At 40.4% G+C, this 21,910-nt stretch overlaps 1 protein-coding gene across 5 annotated transcripts in view; it reads left to right on the top strand.

Annotated features, from left to right (window-relative positions):
- STXBP6 (syntaxin binding protein 6) overlaps positions 1-21,910 on the top strand; it is a 179,696-nt gene that overhangs the window by 109,138 nt on the left and 48,648 nt on the right. Inside the window, exon 2 of one of the 5 annotated variants that reach the window (XM_042438171.1) lies at positions 2,938-2,996. The exons of the other annotated variants lie outside the window; for them this stretch is intronic. The gene's annotated coding sequence lies outside the window, so the exon portion shown is untranslated. The remainder of the gene's footprint in view (positions 1-2,937; positions 2,997-21,910) is intronic. 5 annotated transcript variants of the gene reach the window in all.

Raw genomic sequence — 21,910 nt, 5'->3', positions numbered from 1 at the left:
CTGGCCAGAGGACCATGTGTACGAGACACCAGCAGGGGTTGGCTTCAGGATTAATTTAGATGTATTTTACAGTATTGCCAGGTAATAAATATAAAATTGTATATTTCCAATTGCATATCTGATGTATTTCCAATTTGCAGATTACAATTGCATATGTAACTTCCCTGGAAGATATTTGTCACAAAGTCCAGATGGAATACATTGACTCTGAAGCTAGTGGGTCTATTTATGGTATTTAAAAAAAAAAAATTATTGATGTTTTCATGGTGAAAGGCCCCATCAAGCTGGGATAGCTATATCTCTGCATAAGTTGAACAGATCCAGTAACTAACTATATTATTTTCATAACTTGGGCTGCTCTGCATTTTTGTGCCCTTCACATTGCTCACACTTGCTGTATGGATGGAACAAAAGTTGTCCAATTTCCTTCTTAAAGTCAAATTTGTATTTCCCTGCCCCACTCAACAGGGCCCAAATATCCGAAAGGCACCAGATCCCATCTGACCTTGGAAGATAATAGGGTCAGCCCTGGTTAGCACTTGAAGACCACCAGTGAATACCAGGTCCTTTAAGCTGCATTTCAGAAGAAGGACCTTGTAAAAACCACCTCCAAAGCATTCCTTACCTAAGAAAATTCTGTGAAACTCATAGGGTTGCCTTATGTCAACAAGTGACTCAAGAAAGTTACACAAGAATACAAACAAACCAGTTGAACATTCCTGAAATTTTGTGGAAAGGTTTTTGTTTGTTTGTTTGTTTTGCAGGGTGTGTGTGTGGCTTTTTTCCAAGAACTGGGCAGCTTTGCAATAAAAAAACATATCTACAGTTTTTTTCACTATGCCCAAAATCAGCGGATGCTCAAGTCCCATTGTCTTTAATGGTGGTGCAGCCATGCGGCCACACCACTATTAAGGACAATGGGACAAAAGTCCATTGCCCCCATCTTCTTCCTTCCTTCCTTCCTTCCTTCCCTTTTCACCCTCCCTCGTTCCTTCCCCTCTCCCTGCTTCCCTCCCTCCCTCCCTCCTCCTCCCGAGGCTTCTGCCCTGGCTTGGCTGTGGGGGCGGAGTCTGCTTCGCAGTCAGCCAGGAATGGGGCTGGGACCAGGGTTGAGGTTTGAGTATCAGAGACCTGTTCTCAGGCCCAGCAGCCAGGATGGAGCCTCTGGGCTCCGAAATCCAAACCCCGGCCCTGGCCCTGGCTCCCTCTGAAATTGCGTTGGCCAGAGGGAGTCAGTGCCAGAGCTAGTGCTTGGGTTTCAAAGCCCAGAGGCTCCATCCAGACTGCTGGGCCTGGGGATGGTGCTCCCAAACCCAAGCCCTGGCCCTGGCTCCCTATAGCCAACAGGGTTTCAGAGGGAGTCAGGGCCAGGGCCAGAGGCTCCGTCCTGGGCGTGGGGACGGGGCTCTGAGATTCAAGCCTTGCTCCAACCCTGGCTGACTGAGAGGCAGATTCCACCCCCACAGCCAAGCCGGGGCAGAAGCCTCGGAAGGAGCAGGGGAGGGGAGGGGAGGGAGGGAAGGAAGGAAGGAAATAGAGGGGAGGGATTTTTGTCCCCAATGGCAGCACAGATGTGTGTGTGCCATCATTGGGGACAATATAGGCTTGCCATCCATGGATGCTCAAATCCGCAGATGGCAAATCTGCATATAAGGAGGGCCCACTGTAATTAAACCCAATGTGAAAAGCAGTCAGGGCAGAATGATAACTGAAGCTACACTGCGCCGTGATAAATACCCACAGCATGTGTATGACTTTCACAGTAGTAAATGTTTATTAGACAGAACAAAAATGAAACTGCACTACTTTTTGTCCCACTCGGTCCTCTGTTCTTGCTTTTTGTACAAAAAGTTGCACATTTTCCAGAGAAATGTGTTCAGTTCTCAGGAGAAGCTTTGTGGTTTCCAAAAACTAGATTTATTGGGTAAGTTGTGTGGGTTTCATAGGGAAGTTGTACCTTTCCTAGTGATTGTAGTGGGGGGGGGGGGGGATTTTGAATGTCTTGTTCATTGTTCTTGACATCTGTCAAGAACCAGGAAAATCAAGATTTACCATCACTAATTTGCTGGAGGCATTGACACTCAGAATCATTCTTGGGGAGGGGGGGGCTCACATCTGTCTGTGGTGTTCATAATGATAACATTTTGAGGAGTCACAAGTGATGCCTGTGAAAATAGTGCCATCTGTGATGGGATCTGTCTGGCCAGCTCAGCAAATTTATTTAGGAAGATGATTGGTTTTGTCAAACATATCATAAAGAAACAATTAAGTAAAATATTCATGAATAATCCCACTGACATTGGCTCCATGTAGAACATCTCCAGATTTCATTTGCATATATTGCCTGTATGGAGTATGCTCCTGGTACCCAGGAGGTTGTAATTAACATCCTGTGCTGTGCATGATACTGAAAAATGGCCTTTGCTGGAAGGCTGTCTTATAGTGTGATTCTTTTTGTTAATTCAACTAGACTTCTCTGTTACTTTCAGTACCATCAATCTATAGGTATGAATTACCTGCCAAGTTAGAGATGTAGTGTTTCTTCTGTTACTACCTTTCACATTGGTGCCGGACCATTATGCTGTTCTTCTGTCCTATGTAAGAAAAAAACCATAAATTTTTAAATATACAAGCATATTAATCTCATTATTCTTCAGTAGGTTACCTGATTTTGTAAGTTAAGCCCCTAAAACACAAGAATACTTGAGCTAGAAACTTTTCAAAAACAATAAATCTTTAATAAAGACCATCACCAAAAATGGTTCAATTTTAGACTTCCAAATGGATAAAAATAGAGCATAATTAGCAGCAACTTTCTAAGGTGTTTAATAACTATCATCTTTTATCCCTCTTTCTCTTCATGCTGGCTATCTTGCTCTTACCAGTCAGCAATATATTATCATTATTTGTAACATTAATAGTGTCTTTCTGCACCAGGAAGAGGTTGAGCTGATCAAAAGACATTTGACAATGAAGAAACCGAACCAGTTATTCAGGTAACCGGAGGTGACTCAGTACAATTATAATTGCCTATCATATCTCCATTTCATCTTGCTATTGTGGATGGTCATAATGACAGTTCTTCGGGGTTTTGTAGTATTTCAAAAACCTTTAAGACTTTTTTGGTCAGATATTGTTATGGGATTTACACTGGATTAAATAACACTTTTTGTGGTATGTGCAGCTTGTCACAATGAAATATTGAGATTCAAAACTGATTCAGTTAATCATGATTAATCTTTCCAGCCAAACTTTTAACAAAATTGCATGTTAACATATTAGAAAGAAAGCCCTTACAAGAGCTCTTACAAAGATATAGCTGTGTTCCTCAAAATGTATCTGAAGAAGTAAACTTTAGTCTATGAGCACTCGTGCTGCCAAATTCTTTCTTTTAGTTAGTCTCAAAGGTGCTACAAGATCTCTCTACAAGAGATTTTGTGTGCATTTAAAATATGTTTAGCAAATTTCCTGTCCCATTTAGATCTTTGAATCTTGCATATTTTAATAAAGATTTGAAAAAAAATTTTTTTAGAAGGACCTCCTTTTCTCTCCTGCTTGTTTCACCCCAAATAGCATGCAATGAAGGGTCCTTTCTTAGAGTAAGGCTTAAATTACCTAGCACAGAAAAGGCTATTGTGGCTGGTGGGCTCTGACAAACAAATGGTTTCTTCTGTGGCACTTGCACAGAAGAAGGCAGCTGAAAAAGCTCTACCAGCAGGCTCTCTGGCAGTAGCAAATGTCTTAGCAGAAAAGTGACTCTCAGGGCATTCCAGAAAACCTGTTTGGTGATCTCCCATCTACAGTATTTGCTGCAGCCAGAAGATAGTAAATGAAGCTGTCCTGAACAGTGGTGCAAGGTGGGACAGGGGCTGCAATTCACCATATCTGAGGAGAGGGCCAGCTTTGCCATAAATATGTTGTGATCCAAACTTAGAATGAGAACACTTCATTATAGAAAAAGTGACTGGGCCAGTGGATTCTATGCTGGTTATATGGACCTTTTCTTTTCCATATTCATCTCTTGGCAGCATACTGAAGTGTGAAAAAGACTGAGGCTTTGATTGTCACTTGCATGATCTAATGCAGTGGTCCACAAATTTTTTCTGACTATCGTCCCATTTTGTCTTGGAGAATGACCGTATCACACACACCCCACACATATTTCCTGCGTTTGGATCTAATGCTACTGCAACTTCAAAATAATGAATCTCTGTCACTTCACACTTGGTCATACTAGAAGGAGCAACTGAGCAGCTGGCTATCCAGCAACCAAGAAGCCTCTCACCCAAGCCACCTCCATCAAAGGACAGTGTGGACAGGTGGTCTCTCAGTTGCTGCTCTGCCAATTACTCAGTTGTTGCTCAAAAGGCAACCAGATGCAAAGGAAGAAGTGCAGTGTGTGTGTGTGTGTGTGTGTGTGCGCGCGCACACACATACACACACATACACACACACAGAGTTTACAGAGGCCACATGCCCTGGATTGTAAACTGGCCTGGACAAGGAAAGGGAAATTTTAACTATAGGAGCTGCTACAAGGTGAAGGACTCTTTCCAAGAACTGACCCCAGATACTCCTTCCTATCCTTCACCAGAACTATTTCTTCCCCATAGAGCTTCAGGTGCCCCCCTCCCCCCAATAAAATCCCCATCACAGACAATGTTCCATGATTCAAAGTATAATCAGATAGCACTATCAGGAACAATGTCCAAAATGTGCTCACCATGGTAGATTCCAGAATATCCATCAGATTTCTCTGTTCAGGAAAAATTGATTATTTGAATTCATCTTCCAGGTGTCCTTTCTGATATTGGGTGAAACTTTCATGAAGTGATTTTTTAAGAAACAGTTTGAAAAAAGTGAACTCTTTTATGAACAATTAGCTTCCTTGTTGTGTTTTTGTAACATCTACACTAATGAATTACACAGTGAGCCCTATTGAGCAATTTACTTTCTCAGAAGTTTGAAATAGCTAAATGTCTTGCTTAATGTTATGAAATTCTAATGAACAAATTATTTGCCTTCAGACTGAATTTCACTTATTCATTGCTGCTTTCTCCCACTAAATATATGAAAGGGTTTTTATTTTTTAAAATTGCCTCAAATATCTGAAGGTTTTTTAATAATAATAATAATAATAATAATAATAATAATAATAATAATAATAATTCAGAGCTTGGAAACAATGCATTACAAGTAATGTAGTCATCTGTAAAAAAAATTACTTTTGAGAGTAATGTGAGCATACCAATGGTCCTTCTGAAAAATTATTTAGCACATTTTTCCTGTAGTGTGTAATGTGCACTCACTGCCTCTTAAAAAAAATCAACAGAACTTGTAATCAAAACAAAATAATGTTCTGTCTTAGTATAAAAAGTAGGAAGAAAGGGGAGGGGGTAAAGGAATGTGGCAGCACCTTATTTATCATTACTGTGCTGAGCATGACATACAACAAAGGAGTTTTAGTTTAAATACTTTCTACTCTTGTTCATGTATGTTAGCTAAATGGTTTGATACTTTCCCCCCAGCCATTCGCAAAGAAGGGCATTGAAGACCTTTTTGTAGAGGAAAGGTTTCTGCTTCAGCAATTTTTTACAATTACCCATTTTCCTGCAGGATGCCTAAAGCAAAGATATAATAAGGCGCTGCTAAAGAATGGGAGATCAGAAAAAGCAAAAAGCAATATTTTTAAAATATTTGAATCACAGTTCAACTTTGGCTCTGGATGGGTCTGATTCACTCTGTTCCAAAGAAATCTCTATACATTTTATCTATATCTGATTAAGTCTCAACTATGGTTTTCCTATTTCTTCTGTAGTTGCTTTAGGTATATGCTTTTTGTAGAAGTCATTGTCATCACTTTTACTCACAGGTGAGCAACTGTGGAGGACACAAGGGCTGCAACCACACTGGTACCCCCATGGAATACATGTGCCCCTTTTTATCAAACTGAAAGTGATCAAAAGAGCACTTCCTTTATCAGAAAAAAGGCTGTTTGGGATCCAAAAATAGTCCATCAGCCTGCTAAAATAGTATTATTTGGAATTAACCAAAAAATTTCAGCTACTGACATACTATGAGGCCCAGAGCTACATGCAGCCAACAAGATGCTCTATTTCAACCCTGGTTTAAGTTGCATGTTTTATTTTCACTGCTACTTTCATTTAGAAGATACTTGGTTAAGATTCAGTACACCTCTCTGTCATTTGACTAAAGATAAAGAATAATTGTAAACTATAAGCATTTTTGCTCATAAAGTGCTCATTTGTTGCTTCAGTATTGCCATAATCAAGCCTGATATACTCCATTTCATTCTGAATAAACTTATAGTTTCCACCTGTCTGAACACCTGATCATGATATATTGAATTGTTCAGTGTGCTTGAGGAAAACCTATAGTGTTGAAACATTCTGTGTTAATTTGCGGTGACAAACATACCTCTATTCTATTGTAGTTTCATATTATGTTATGTATAATTCAATATGGCATATTATAATTGTTTCATTCATTCTTTCATTGAATTAATATTGATGTGTGTTATCATTGTGTTGAAGCCTTTGCATACTTGTACTTACAATTGCCCATGTTTATATTATGTATTGCATATGTCTTTTCACATTACTTACTTTAGTATATTATTTAAAGCATATAAAGTTATTCTTATTAATTTGTAGATTGTTGTATAGTATTACCTTTACATTACATATTTTACATTTGTTTTGTACCTAGTCCCAAGCTCATGGTTCTGTTTCTTGCAGGAAATGAGTGCCTACAGAGGGAGAGGGAGAGTTAAAAAAATATTGTAATACACTGTTCCAGAGAGAGAGAGAGAGAGAGATGCAGAAGTGTTATTAACATGATGCTGTTATGGAATTGGATTCTGTGATGTGGAGGAAATCTACAAAGAATTTACCTGTTTTGATGTGTTCCACTTTCTGGCTATGACTTGTTGCCTATAAAAAAAATATGAAATTCCACCTACAGTATATGTCAGGCCTGCACAGCAGACAGCCCAGGGGCTGCATCTGGCCCGCCAAAGGATTTCAGGCGACCCACAAGGATGTGCAACGACTTCAAGGGTCCTCCACTGCCCAGTTTTCTCCTGAGAAGAAGGCCAGGCAGAGGAATAGGAGGACAGACAAATGCTTGCCCTACAAGGCTCCTCCACTGCCCCACTTTCTCCTCCGCTGCTTGGCTTTCTCCTGAGAGGGCCCAGCAAAGGAGGAGGAGGAAGGAATTAATATTAATTAATTCTAATTAATATTAATTAATATTTAATTAAAACTTATCTGCAGCCCTAAGAGGTTTAGCCTATTTAATTTTGGCCCCTACAAACGGCCAAGTTGTGCAGGCCTGGTATATGTTTACCAGCCACAGATGTTTTGCATAAACCATATACTGGTTCTTAATTAGAATGCTGAGTTAGTATTTATGGAAGAATGAAGTCTAGAACTGAGGTTGCCACATGGTCTGGGTTGTTAGGCTTATCTCTGTAACATGCATACCACCAAGTGTGCATGCTTAAAATGCTGAGTGATCTGATTTCTTTGATCATATTCTAGCCCCTGTAATTTAAGATACATGAGGGCACGTGGTATTTTTTTCCAGTCATTGGCAGCCCAGGAAGCAGCAACGTTACTATGCTAAAGTGATTTGAAAAGTACAATATGGTCCCTGTATTCACAGATATGCAAACCTGCAGATAGTAGTGAAGCCTATTGAAATGAATGACTTCTGGCAGAAGTTTACCATACAATCACATTATAGGACCAAGAGATTCCTAGAGAGAAGACCTTTCTAGACATTCCTAGGTCCCCCAGCCCCACTCTGTGGTCAGTTTCTACCAGAAGCAGACTATAGGATTGTGCTGGAAGACTGAGAAATCGCCTTACCTGTGAATCAAACCCTGATATTTAGAGTCACAGTCCAACACTCAAACCACTACTCCATTCTGGCTCAAGCACACATTAAGTATCACAGCAGTTTCTATTAGTTGATTAATGTTAGGTGCCAGAAACATATGAAAACCAACTGGTAGAAAGTTCCCAAATTGCAATGCTTTATTTATATAATTAATAAGTGATTTGGATAATCCCTGGCTCTTGTATCTGGATTGCTGATTTGTTTAAAAAAATATGGACTTGCTGACAACCAGTGCCCCTCTCTTCATTTGGCTCTAATACACCTTGTCTCATTTCTACTGCACTGACTACTTGACAGCTCTTACACACCAATCACCTGGTTCATTGGATATCTGCTCACACATTTCCCGGACATATTGACTTTACTGTTGACTCTGTCCCTAATATCACATGTTGTCCCATTCTCAGATGTGGACATCTAAAACAGAGGTGCCTACATGATGCATGGATGTCAGGAGCCAAAGAGGCTCAGGACATAGGAGTTGGGAATTGTAGCATCCCCCTTTTATACCTACATGGGATGAGGACTAAACTGTCAGAGGTTTCTGTGTATTATGGGGAGGGGGAGGCAAACTCCTTTCTAATTATTCTTTAATTTTATGCTCCTTTTTTTCAAGAGGTAAGACAAGGTTACTGTTATGGGTCTATAGTAAATTAGTAGCAGAAAAGATACATCAACACATAACAATTTGAAAAGCAATTAAATAATGTCACCTTGTACAACTGAAACTGCAGGAGAGTTTGTAGAATAATCAGTAACCAAATTTATGTTGCTGATTGAGCCATCAGACAAATAAAGTAGCATGCCTGAAACTTTCCAGGAAGACTGAGTCTGCTGTTAATAGAAAGCACAGTAGTAGTCTAGTCCAGAAGTAAAAACAAAAATCAATATAATAATGAAATAATGAATAATGTTTTTATAAAGGCTACTAAAATGTTATGTAAGTGCATAAGTAACATAAACATTTCAGTTCTCTAGATTTCTTCAGCAAGCAAGATAATACAAAAATAGCAGATAGGAGAAGAAACAAAAAGTCCCAAAACTTGGCCTTGTGTACTGTGTGCCTCCCTAACAGCAAGGCAAGGTTCATGGAAGAGAAGACGTGTTAACAGTATCAGTCGTGAGGTTGCCTGGATTCACAGTAAATGATCTCTTTCCACCTCCATTTACTAGGGAGCTGCTTATTGCCTCTTGTAACTTCACTAACTCCTAAATCAGTTTAAAGCATAATGGGATTGAAATTAGGTTGTCCTAGGATTGCAAAAATGAAGACTGGAGAGGAGAAGATTATTCATTTTGTGTAGAAAAAGGAACTTCAGCAGATGTTGCTTTTTATCTGGTTGCATAATAAGCAGTGCCTTCCGAGATTCCTTCTTGTACACACTTATTAACAGTACAGGAACTATCTCCAGTTTTGGATAGTAAATTAGGGCCAACCAATTAAAGCACAACTTTAAATGTTATTTGTTTGGGCAGTTGGAATTCTCATTGCGTTGCAGTCCTTCTTAGGTGTTGAAAATCATCCTCTAAAAGTAAATTAATAGGAGATGAAAAATGGGGGGGGGGGGGGGGGGAGAGAATAGCCAGATGGTTCATAATATACATTTGCCTATATTCACAACTCTATTTTAAGCATAGGTGTTTGTAATTTTCCTGGACTAAAGCACTGTACACCTTGAGTGTTCCAATCTGGTCTGATTTCAGAAGCAGTGGCATGTTTGGGTAAAATGGGAAGGGGAGACCAGCAGTTAAAACCAGAAGTATCCAGGTAGAATCCTACCTCAAATGCAAAAAGAGCACCTGCCAGTCAGAGATGACAGTACAGTGGTACCCCGGGATACGAAAGCACCGCGTTACGAAATTTCCGGGATACGAAAAAATTCCATAGGAAAAAACTGTTCCGGGTTACGTTTTTTTTTTCCGGCTTACGAAAAAAAATTTTGGTGCTTTTCGGCGCTTTTTCGCACGAAATCGCGGCTTCCAGCGCTAGCGGCTATGGCTTTTTCGGGTTGCGAAATCTTTCGGGTTACGAAGGGTGCCGCGGAACGAATTAATTTCGTAACCCAGGGTACCACTGTACTGAGCTAAATGATTCAATATAAAGCAATTTGGTGTTCATAATTCTCACTAAGGTTTGGACTGCCATTCCCTCATGTCTCCCCTGTACAGTTACATATTCCCTAGTTCAGCATGGAACCTCACCACAACATGAAAGGTCTACAAACGTATGAGGGTGGGTACACCATATATTACCCATAGTATTTGACCCATAGTATTCTTAACATTTAAACCCAGCCATATTTTCCTTATATCCCGCAGGAAGCTTATTCAGTTTATACAATGCATGTGGAATGTTGGATTTCAGTTAAACCTAGAAGAGTAGAAGTACACTCGATTCATACTGCTGAATCTGAATACCATTTTTGCTAAAACTGAATACCACTTTTCCCCCAGAAAAAAAATTATGATGGTCTTTTCCATAGGATCTGTCAAGCTTCATTTCATTTCATTTTTAATCTGTACACTGTCTTTCTCAATTGTTGCACTCAAGGAGGTTTACATTCTGTAAAAATAACCAAATATACTTCCAAAATCAACTTATATAACAGTTCAGTCCAATTAAGGCAAGTCAAATGAGTATAATTAAAAATATCAAATTAAACTAATTAACAAAATTAATCATCCATTTGTACTAGCATCTGAATGATACATCAGCAAATAATAATAAAGCAATTACACTATCAGCCATTACAACCATTGCAATTAAGTAATTATAAACAATTGCAGAAGCATAACATATAAAATGCTACAGACCATGCAGAAAAGATTGATTTAACAGCAGGTTTAAAATTATGGAATGTATAAATAGAGCCGACAAGATTACTAACAACATAAAAGATGAAATAAAAGCTTACCCTCATATGTAAAATAGGTATCCTAGCCAACATAACCAATAGCATGGGAATGATAGGACTGCACCCCAGTAACATCTGGTGTGCCAGAAATGGCTCATCCATGATTTATCAAAACAATTTGCATCAATAATAGGATTTCTCTGTCTTAATTTGCAAAGTTTTCTCTCTGTTCTCAAAGTGTTTCATATTTATCATCAGTATTCTTTATTCCATACCACAACTGTCTGGGACCAAAAATTAGTGGCTTCCATAGTGCTAACCTGCAAATTCAAAAGTGCTGGGATTTTTTTTCCAGACGCTGTATAAAAATGGAGGCAATCTCAGTACTGCATCACTAAGAAGCATACTCAAGAGAAAAACATCACAATAATAGAGAATGTGCACAGTAATACTCTAGTCTAATAGTCTAATAGCTTCAAAAATATACAGAAATAATTATAATATACCTGCTGGGAACTTCCACTTCATAGCTCTGAATTGCTATACAACTATGTTTTATTGGGAAATATCTCTGAATCACAAGCAACTTCTAATTTATTTTCTGCTGCAGTAAATACCTGCTCTAGTATCTTCTGCAGGATTCAGGAAAGAAGCATTGGTTTACCAAGAAAGAAGAATCCCACTGGACTCCAGCTGTTTCATCTTTTTTTCTCCCTTTTTAAATTTAATGACACTTTCAAATTTGTCTTAATTGCTGATTTGGAAGCAAAACCCACTGATATCTTTGGCTGCCCTAACATTTCTATCCTAAGGCTATTCTTGGATTCAAACTGAAAAACAATGTTTATTTGATAACAGTTTCAGGAAAATAAAAATTAAACCAACAAGCAACATACATTGTCCAACAAGTTTTGCTTCATCATATAATTATCCTGTGGTACCATAGCAGTTGGAAGGCAGCTCTACAATCATCTAGTTCAACCCTCTGATGGATACACAAAACCCACCACTAAAGAGTAGAAACACTCCTTAGTTTCTTCTGTGTAAAAATACACACGCAAGAAATATTTTTAAAATTCCAGACACACCCAAATGTGCAGGAATCTATTTGGTTTAAAATGAACTAGGAAGATAAGAAAGTATGTCATGAAGTCAGAGAAATGGATAGCACACTTCCTGACTACTAAAATTTCTAATCCTTTCAATGTGAAGTCGAAGGCTTTCATGGCTGGCATCCATGGTTTTTTGTGGGTTTTTCGGGTTATGTGGCCATGTTCTAGAAATTTTTCTTCCTGACATTTCACCAGCATCTGTGGCTGGCATCTTCAGATAAGGCTTTGCCTGGAAATTTTGAGTGTATATATACTGTGTGAGCCTGGCAATGCAGGAGTGATTTGCATGTGTATTGTTCTGTGCTGATGGCCGGCCTCAGGCTGGGAGGCTATTACAAAAGAGGATTAGTGTCTGCTAATTAGTGATCATTATCTGCTGGGAAAGCCCCTAACTCTGAATGGTTTCCTATTTGCACTTGCTGAGTCCTTATTTTGCTATTCCTCAGAACTGGTAGCCAAATTTTGTTCACTTTAAGGCAGTGGTTCCCAACCTTCCTAATGCCGCGACCCCTTAATACAGTTCCTCATGTTGTGGTGACCCAAACCCATGAAATTATTTTCATTGCTACTTCATAACTTTAATTAAATAGGTGTTTTCCAATGGTCTTAGGCGACCCCCATGAAAGGGTCATTCGACCCCCAAAGGGATACTGACCCACAGGTTGGGAACCACTGCTTTAAGGGAAGAAACCCAGCTATCTAGTACCTGACAGAAACTAACCACCACTGTAGACACAGTGATGAGAATGCAAATAGAAGAAACCCAGATTCTGTAAATTCAGAACAAACTAAAGAAAGTACTTCTTCATTCATTGCATATTTAAGGGTTTCATGGTATAGTGATGTTTTCTAACTTGGATTTATTAAACCTGGGTTGGGAATAGCACAGTCTTCCTGATTTTATTAAATTACAACTTCCATCAGCCTTAGTGAAACCAATAGCAAGGAATGCCTTTGAACAACAGCTGAAGGGATGCCATTGCTATACAGAGAGTTTAAAGGGGGTGGGGGGGGGAGCTTAAAGAATATGTATATCACTGTTTATTAGGTATGTTCGTTTAGAGCCTGGGGATTCAGGACCAGGAGGCTTTAGTCAGAAAAAAGAAATTATACAAACTCTTTGTTGGCTGTACAGAAGCAGTATACAGTGGACCCTTCCCATCCATAGGAATTTGGTTCCAGGGCTCCCCCCCCCCCCCCAATTGGCAAAAAAACCATGGATGATCTGCACGTAGACTGTCACACCCCATACTATTCACTGGTGGTAGTGTGTGTGTGTGTATCGGTTAGCATGTCTGCATGCATTGACTAATATGGGGTATGGCAATCTGCGGGGTGAGGGGGTCAAATTAGCAGATTGCTGGTGCACCAGTATGAAGGCTCCACTGTAATGTTGAATGCCAGTTGCTGGAAAGTGGGTGTTGTCTTCAAGTTTTGCTTTGGGGCAGCTCATAGATCTCTGGGTGTCAGAATAGGTGATCTGATCCATCAGGCCTATTCTTATATTCTCTGTTCAGCTTTGAGACAGAGTTTCACAGTTTCTACTTCTTATAGCAAGAAGTCCTGATTCTAGTATATATAATAATTTCGACTATAATTGGCCACTGCAGACATTTCAGGTGCATATGGCTGCATTAAAAGAGCATTTTCTCTTATGCCTTACATGTATTCATGATAAGTGACCATAGATTGCAATCATGTTTTAGCATGATAGCTTTTAGATAGTAACATAAATTGAAACTATTCTTTTACATTGACCTTTTGGGGAATGTGTACTATTTTTAACTTCCTGTTTGATAAAGATAAGGGAGTGTTGCTTTTTCCCTTTACTTTGGAAAAGCATTAAACATTACTGGAAATACAGAGAAGCTCTGGCTTAAATGACACAGCTTGTAGCATGTGCAGAGAGAACGCATGTCTTGGAGATTATAAATTTGTTCTCATGTACTTTATCTTGAAGGCTGTGAATGTGGGAATTAAAACCTGACATGTAGATAACAGAAAAGCTATAGTGTGCCAGAGAAGACAAAGATTAATGGGATTGCTTGTTTTCAGCTGTACTGCTGAGAAGGGATGTGGGAAAGGAAGAATGTTAAAGTGTTGTTTTGGCAGTACTGTCTGTTTCTGTTGTATCTGTAAAATAGAATTTCCTCTGTGCACCCCACCTTGCTGTTTTTTTTACTTCTGTCCTCCTCACACCCTACACTTTCATTAAATAGCAGCCACTGTTATGTTTGTGCATGATCAAGAATATGAAGATACAACTTGTGGTTAAATTTAATTATTCTTGCAATATATGGTAGACGTTTTGTAGAATTAAAGATTCACAAATGCTGCCAAGTTTGATTTTACATCCATTACATTGCCAAAGTGTTTTGTGTGGTCTAAGTTTTAAGAATGTGTGGAATTTCAGTTTCATTAGTTGTTGTTGTTTAGTTTCATTTTTTATGACATATGTAAAAATCTGCTTGTCACTTTTTTGCCATTTATCACAGAAAAAACAGTGATTCTCCTCTTATAAAATATACCATATATACTCAACTATGTCGACCTCATGTATAAGTCAAGGACAGGTTTTAGGGCCAAAATTATGGATTTTGATGTGACCAGTGAATAAGTCAAGTGTAAAACTTAGCCGCATGTAACAAAGGATGTAAAGGATGAAGCAAAGAAAAATGATATTAAAGATCTTTAAATGTTGACAAGCATAACTCTTTATGCTCACCCTAAAGGCTGGATGGATGGAATAGTAGAGGGGGTTGATGCTTCTTTTTGGTGCTCCAAAAAGAGATTAAGCTTTCACCTTTTACCAGGGCATGCTTCCTTTTTTGATAAAAGTACAGCATTTACATTGACCTGTGGATAAGTCAACCTAGTTTTTTGGGGTCAATTTTTTGACTTAAATTTCCAGACTTATTCATGAATACCTCCTGCCACAGAGTGAGATTTCCATGTCTTAGTCAACCCTTGTTCCCAGGGTTGCTGGGTAAGCAACTTCTCACTCTGAGATTTCAGCCCCATTGAACTCATTGGAGGGGAAATGGGATATTAATATAATTGATAAAATAAGCAATATTTTTCAAAGTTAACTCATTTTATGAAAGCCTTTCTGGGGAGAAGTGTAGTAAATGTCACAAACATGGGTTTGAGATTTTTTAACATGTTTTCTCATGTGTGTAAATTCAACTACAAACATGTTTCTTGAAACCAGCATATAAAGATCTTTTTCCTGGCTCTAAATAATTCAGTAATTTTTCAGTTGCCATATCCAATGAGAGAGGTGTCACAGTGAATACTTTCTTGTGTGCTTTGTCCTCTACTCTGTTAAAGATAAGCAAGACCTCACCATAGGAAACCTATTGCATCTCCAAAAACTTAACTTGCCCTGATTAAGTCTGTTAAATTACCAGCTCACAATTTTATTCTTTCAATAAAACAAAAATTATGAGAAAGGGGAGTGGGAAGAGAAAAGGAGCAAAGAACAGCTGTCAGAAGAATCTCTGAAATTACAATATCCAGACGTGTGAATCTAACGCATTGTGATGGCTAACTTTAGTCTTGAAAAGCATACTTGTGACTTTTTATAAAACAAGAAACCAAATAGTCTGCCAGTGTCTTTAGTTTAGAAAGAAAGACTGGTTATTCAGGATCTATTATTACTGATTATGTAGCAACCTGAATATCATGAGAGGACAGGCCCAACGCCATCAGGCCTGGCCTCTATTAAGAAGCAGAGCCCTCCCTCCAGTTCATCTGCCTTGGTCATCTGCCTCAGAGTGAGAGAAGAACAGCTTGACCTGATCCCCTTCCCCACCACCATTCCCTTCTCCTTTTGTGTCGTGTCTTTTTAGATTGTAAGCCTGAGGGCAGGGAACTATCTAATTTAAATCATAATAATTGTAAGCCGCTCTGAGAGCCTTTAGGGCTGAAGGGCACGATATAAATACCGTAAATAAATAAATAAAATAATGATGCTTTACAAAGTATAAGATAACACATTTCTGCCCTCAAGAAGCTTGGTAAAATTTGTGAAAGCAGAAAGAGCAGGAAATGGAACACAATTCTCCTCTGTGTTCAGCAGAAACCAATACAATACTTCCTCTAATACTAGGAGGAATATATTTCATTTTGTTGTTGGTGGTGGTGGTGGTGGGGGTCTCCAGTGCTTTTGACTGATTGGCCCAACTTTTCCGGTTGGACTTATGCTCGCTCCCCTCCTTTTATGAACAAGTCTAGGGCCCGTTACAGACGGGCATAATAGTACGGACTCAGTCCGTACTAGGGTTAGAAAGGGACGTCACTTCCGGACACTCCTAACCCTAGTACAGACCAAGTCCGTACAAAATGGCGGCGCCTATTCCACACGGGGGCCGCCATCTTTATGTAGCGGATGCGCTGCATCCACACGCGCAGCTCATATGACGCAACGCAGAGAAGCGCCATTTTGGCGCTTCTTTTTAGCTGCACCGGGAAGCCTCGTGGTTTGGCCGCTGGGGCTTCTCGGCGTAGCTAATGACGGCACAGGCAGAGCGCCGCTTTTCGGCACTCTGTAATGCGCCTTAGACTTCAAGGAAAAATAAGTATGCTATGTTTTTAAATTTAATTACCCAGCTGAGTGAAGCTGTCCCACACCAGTTCTGTTTTGTCCTCCAGAGGCATTTTGTTCTTCTTAGTTTACACTAACATTTAGTTATTTGGGTCTTCCAAAATTTGTTCATTAAATTAGGTTTTCCAAGCACAGATAATCAAATTAGTAAGTTATACAGAAGAAATGCCCAAATGCACAGAGCGAATAAAATCAAGACAGTGGAAGGGAACAGAAGAAGCCATGCTTTATTTTAAAGTCCCCAAATCAGATCTAAACCTAGAGGGAAATCATCCCTTACAGATGCAAGCACATACACACACAGGAAGTGGGAGTGGGTAGAAATAAATGTTGGTAATAGTTTGTTAGATCTACATGGATTCCAGTTTCCTTTGCTGTCAGCCACAAAGGTACATGTAGAGTAAGAATGGAGACATGGATGTGAAAGTGGTGAAATCCCCAAGTTCTCACCCCCCCCCCCCTTCAAAGGGAGAGAAAAATGGACAAAAAGAGATGAAGGAAGAAAGTGGGAGAACAAGCAGGCAAGAAATGAGAGAAGATTGGTACTTCTTGTAGGCCAACTGATTGTAGGCCATAGGAAGGGAATTCAGACCTAGAATCTGGGTAGAATTTTGTTTTGTTTATCTGATTTCTCCAAAACTGTGTCCCAAGGCTGCTCATAATATGATTTAAACAGGTACAAATAAAAACACAATACACAAAAAATATTAAAAGAGTGTTGAACAGACTATAATGTTAAAATACAATTACACTGGTACAATTTTTAAAACTAGTAACTAAATAATATGGCAGCCCTAGTATAGTCTACAACATTGGTCCCCAAACTGTGCTCTTTAAGGGATTTTGGTCTTCATCTCCAGAATCCCAGACTATTGGCCAACATAGCTGAGGCTTCTGGGAGCTGAATCCATACAGTACAATAATCCTAATTATTCCCTTCTTCCCCTAAAACATCAATTAAACACATTTAAACATTAAAATAATCCATTAAAATAATCAGAGACCAGCCAATGGGGTTACAGGTCATTCAGTGTGATGGTCAGTTGGATGGTGGTCGGGTTTGCTATTCAAGAAAGGTCTGCCAGAAGCGATCCATCTTGACAACCTTTTTAAAGCTGTCCAAGATGATAATGTGATGGATCTCCTCCAACAGGCCATTCCATAATCTGGGAGCTATTGAAGAAAAGGTCATCTGTGTAACTGCAGCCAACCTGGTCTTTATAGGCTGTAGTAAATTTTTCCCAGAGGACCTGAGAGCACAGGGTGGATTGTATGGAAGGAGGCAATTCTGTTGATAGGTTGGACCCAAGCCAGAATTTCTTAAAGGGCACAGTTTGGGGACCACTGGTCTGGAAGAATGGGAATATTTTGAGGGGGGCATCAAATTGTGAGCAGTAGATACAAAGGTTGTTGTCATTCTTATTTGGATCCATATTCCAGTGTAGGCTTTATTTTTGGATAACTATGCCAAGAAAGGGTTAAATGGGCAGCGCCCTCTGGAGCCACCCAGATTATTTTAGAAGCAGGGAGTCAGGGACTTGTTATTATTATTATTATTATTATTAAGCTTTATTTATGTAGCGCTGTAAATTTACACAGCACTGTACATAAAATCATTTAATTAGACAGTTCCCTGCCTTCATGCTTACAATCTAAGACACGACACAGACTTCCTCCTTCCCACAGGAGATCTGGGGATCATGACAGGGTTTCAGGGTTCAATTGAGTGCAGGATAAAGTATAGTGCAGTGGTCCCCAGACTGCCCCCTTTCCGCTTGGGTGATACCCCTAGCACACACATCCAGGTATATTTTTTGAAAGGAGGTCTACTGTTCACCTGCAAATTCCAAACAGTCATTCCTCCCATTGCACCAAATCACCTTGGGAGCAGCAACCGACCAGCTGGCTGAGCAGTGACTGAGAAGCTTCTTGCTAGTGCTGGTGTTGCAGCAAAGGATAGCACAGGAGAGAGTCTTCTTGGTCGCTGTTTCTCAGCTGCTCAGTCGCTGCTCCCTTTACACTCTGTCATCCTGAGAGTAGCAACTGAACAGCTGGCTAAGAAGCTGCCAAGAAGTCCACCCATGCCAGCAAAGGCCAGTGTGGACAAAAGGCCTCTTGGTTGTTGCTCAGCCAGCTGTTCAGCTGCTGCTCCCAGGGTGACCATGTGCAAGGGAGAAGCTTCTCCCTAGAGAGGAGGGACTCTCAATGTAGGGGGTTACAGAGGCCACATGTTCTGGACTGGAAACTGGTATGGTCCGGCAAGAGAAAATTTTTAACTGCAGGAGCTCCTCCAAGACACAACAAAGGACTCTTTCATAGAATCATAGAGTTGGAAGAGACCACAAGGGCCATCCAGTCCAACCCCCTGCCATGCAGGAAATCTCAATCAAAGCATCCCCGACAGATGGCCATCCAACCTCTGCTTAAAGACCTCCAAAGAAGGAGACTCCATGTAGCTTGCATCCATTATTCTGGGTCCTGTTCTCTGGCGCAACAGAAAACAAGCTTGCTCCCTCCTCAATATGACATCCTTCAAATATTTAAACAGGGCTATCATATCACCTCTTAACCTTCCCTTCTCCAGGCTAAACATCCCCAGCTGTTTATGTCGTTCCTCATAGGGCAGGGTTTCCAGACCCTTCACCATTATAGTCACCCTCCGTTGAACACGCTCCAGTTTCTCAATGTCTTTTTTGAATTGTGGTGCCCAGAACTGGACACAATATTCCAAGTGAGGCCTGACCAAAGCAGAATAGAGTAGCACTATTACTTCTCTTGATCTAGACACTATACTTTTATTGATGCAGCCTAAAATTCCATTGGCCTTTTTAGCTGCCGCATCACATTGTTGACTCATGTTCAACTTGTGGCTTACTTGGACTCCTAGACCCCTTTCACACGTAGTTTCGTTCAGCCAGGTGTCCCCCATCCTGTATCTGTGCATTTCATTTTTCTGCCCTAAGTACAGTACCTTACATTTCTCCGTGGTGAACTTCATTTTCCAATAATTGAGCACAGTTTCTCCTTCCCCAGAAACATCATCATCGTCATCATTTGTATTTATATCTCACTCTTTAGAAATGTTCTCAGAGCAGAAGACATGTCTATCCTATACAGGTTCAAGTGTCTACTCTCCCACATACATTATTTCTTCTGTTAAACTCTTAGCCTGTCTGATGAAAGAAAGTAAGAGCAGCAGTGCAACTCCAACCTGCTAGCCAAGTCCCAGCAAAGCTCATAAAGCTTAAGCAGGATCCCAAATTTGAAAGCTCCTTTTTGCCACTTCTTCCCTGGCACTGTATGCTCTAACTCTGCTCCAGTCTGTCCCAAAATGGTGCCACTCCCAGCCACAGAAATGATGCTCTGTGCCCAAGCCTCATGAGAGTTTTCCAGTTGCCACTACTAGTGAAAGACACCGGTAAAGGAGTGAACGCACATGGGCAGGCAAACAGTGGGAGATAGCATCACACAAAATGATCAGTGAGGCTGTGTAGTAGTTCTTTGAGGAACTTGAAAAGAAGTATCATGCAATCCTCATTCCCACCATGGTCCTGAAGGCCACTGGTTCCCCTTGTCTTTCTTACACACCAATACTTTGAATTTTATTGCACCACGTTCTCCAGGCAGGGATGGGAATGGAACGGAAGGAGCCAGGAACGAGTGGAGGATGAGTGAGTGACGCATTTTACCATACACTGAAGTCCCTCACTCGTTCCATTCCGTCCCATTCCCCATCCATTCCAGAGGGAGCGATTTTTTGAGAACTGTTTAGAACAGTTCTCAAAAATCTCCCCCTCTGAGGAGAGCTTGGGAGTGGAAGAGAGGGGAACGGAAGGAGTGAGGGACTTCCTTGTAAAATGCATCCCCCACTCGTTCCGTTCCCTGCCAGGCTCCTTTTGTCCCATTCTCATCCCTGTCTGGAGCCCTGTGCGATAAGTTCTTTGACTGATGCTCCCCTGTCACCCCTTTTCTCCCTCACTGCCCCCCTACACCAGGAGCCCTGGTGGCGCAGTGGTTAAATACTTGTACTGCAGCCACTCACTCACAAACCATAAGGTTGCGAGTTCAATACCAGCAAAAGGGCTCAAGCTCAACTCAGGCTTGCATCCTTCCGAGGTCGCTAAAACGAGTACCCAGCTTACACTTTGTAAACTGCTTAGGGAGTGCTTAAGTGCACTGATAAGCGGTATCGAAATGTACTTGCTATTGCTATTGCTACTGCCCCATTTTCTCCTCACTACCACCCCAGAACCTTCCACCACCCCAGGAGGGCCTACCACCCACTTTGGGAATCACTGGTATAGTGGGTTATTGCATGGATGTCTGTATTTGTCTTCTGCATCCAGAGGTTCAGGCTTAGTTGATAGACTATGATTGTGGCTTACCACAGTTACTGCAGGAAACAAAGTGTGGTAAAACCTACCTACTTAATACCTGTTGACTCGGAAGGAAGTTCCACAGAATTCATTGGAGCTTACTCCTTAGTAAGTGCGCATAGGATTGCAGCCTTGATGTGATTGTTTCAGGAATATTTCTTGTGTATTTCAAGGCAGTGCTTTGTAAGCAAGTATACTCTGTGCTTTGGTGCAGTAGGAGTTTCCCAAAGTGTGGACTGTGTTATGAAAGTTTGCAGATTCTACTGTGGAGAGCAACTTTCTGAATTTACTGTCTACCAGTGCTTAATTTATTTTTGTTTGTTTGTTTATGTAAAGGTGTTAAAGTTGCCAGCTTTCCAAGTGGGCTGTGTCTTGAATGACAGTTTAATCTGCAGATATTAGCCCTTGGGCAATGCTGAATCTCCACATGATTCCCCAAACCGAGTTTCAAGATATTGATGGACTGCAAGTCCCACAGTCTGTAATTATTAGCACGTTGAGTTGGGCTCCTGGGAATTGAAGTCCAGCAGCATCTCAGAACTCACCTTTGGGAATTGCTGGCCTACCTTCATCTTTCATTTGATGTAGATCAGTCTTTTTGTTTAAGCAATTCCTTAATGAGCAACTTTAATATTTGATGCACTTTAGAGTTTAAATATTGAGCTAAGTCTGGCTGGCCCATAGCAAGAAAAATATTTAAAAGGGGGGGGGGGAGGTCCATGGTGAAGAAAGAGTTGAGAACTACCGATTTGTAGCATTAGTTGAACTCTGAATATTTCTTGGCCAAACTGCCCCCTTCCCTTTCTCCCTGCATTCTGAAGAGTTCCATGTAGATTAAAAAACACCATCCAGGAAGTCCCAACCAGTAAGAAATGAGGCTGCATTCCACATATCACTACATTTAGCTGAGCTTCACATAACTGACTGTTGTGTCAAAAATTTCTGCTATGTAATATATGACAATGCAATTTTTGAAGATTTAACTGAATTCTTCATTGTTGACCAACTGGTTTTCAGAGAGACTTTTCAGTGTATCTT

This window comes from Sceloporus undulatus, chromosome 1, assembly GCF_019175285.1.
Source record: "Sceloporus undulatus isolate JIND9_A2432 ecotype Alabama chromosome 1, SceUnd_v1.1, whole genome shotgun sequence".
Lineage (NCBI taxonomy): Eukaryota > Metazoa > Chordata > Lepidosauria > Squamata > Phrynosomatidae > Sceloporus > Sceloporus undulatus.
The sequence above is the reverse complement of the archived record's forward strand: the minus strand, read 5'-3'. Positions and strand labels throughout refer to the sequence as shown.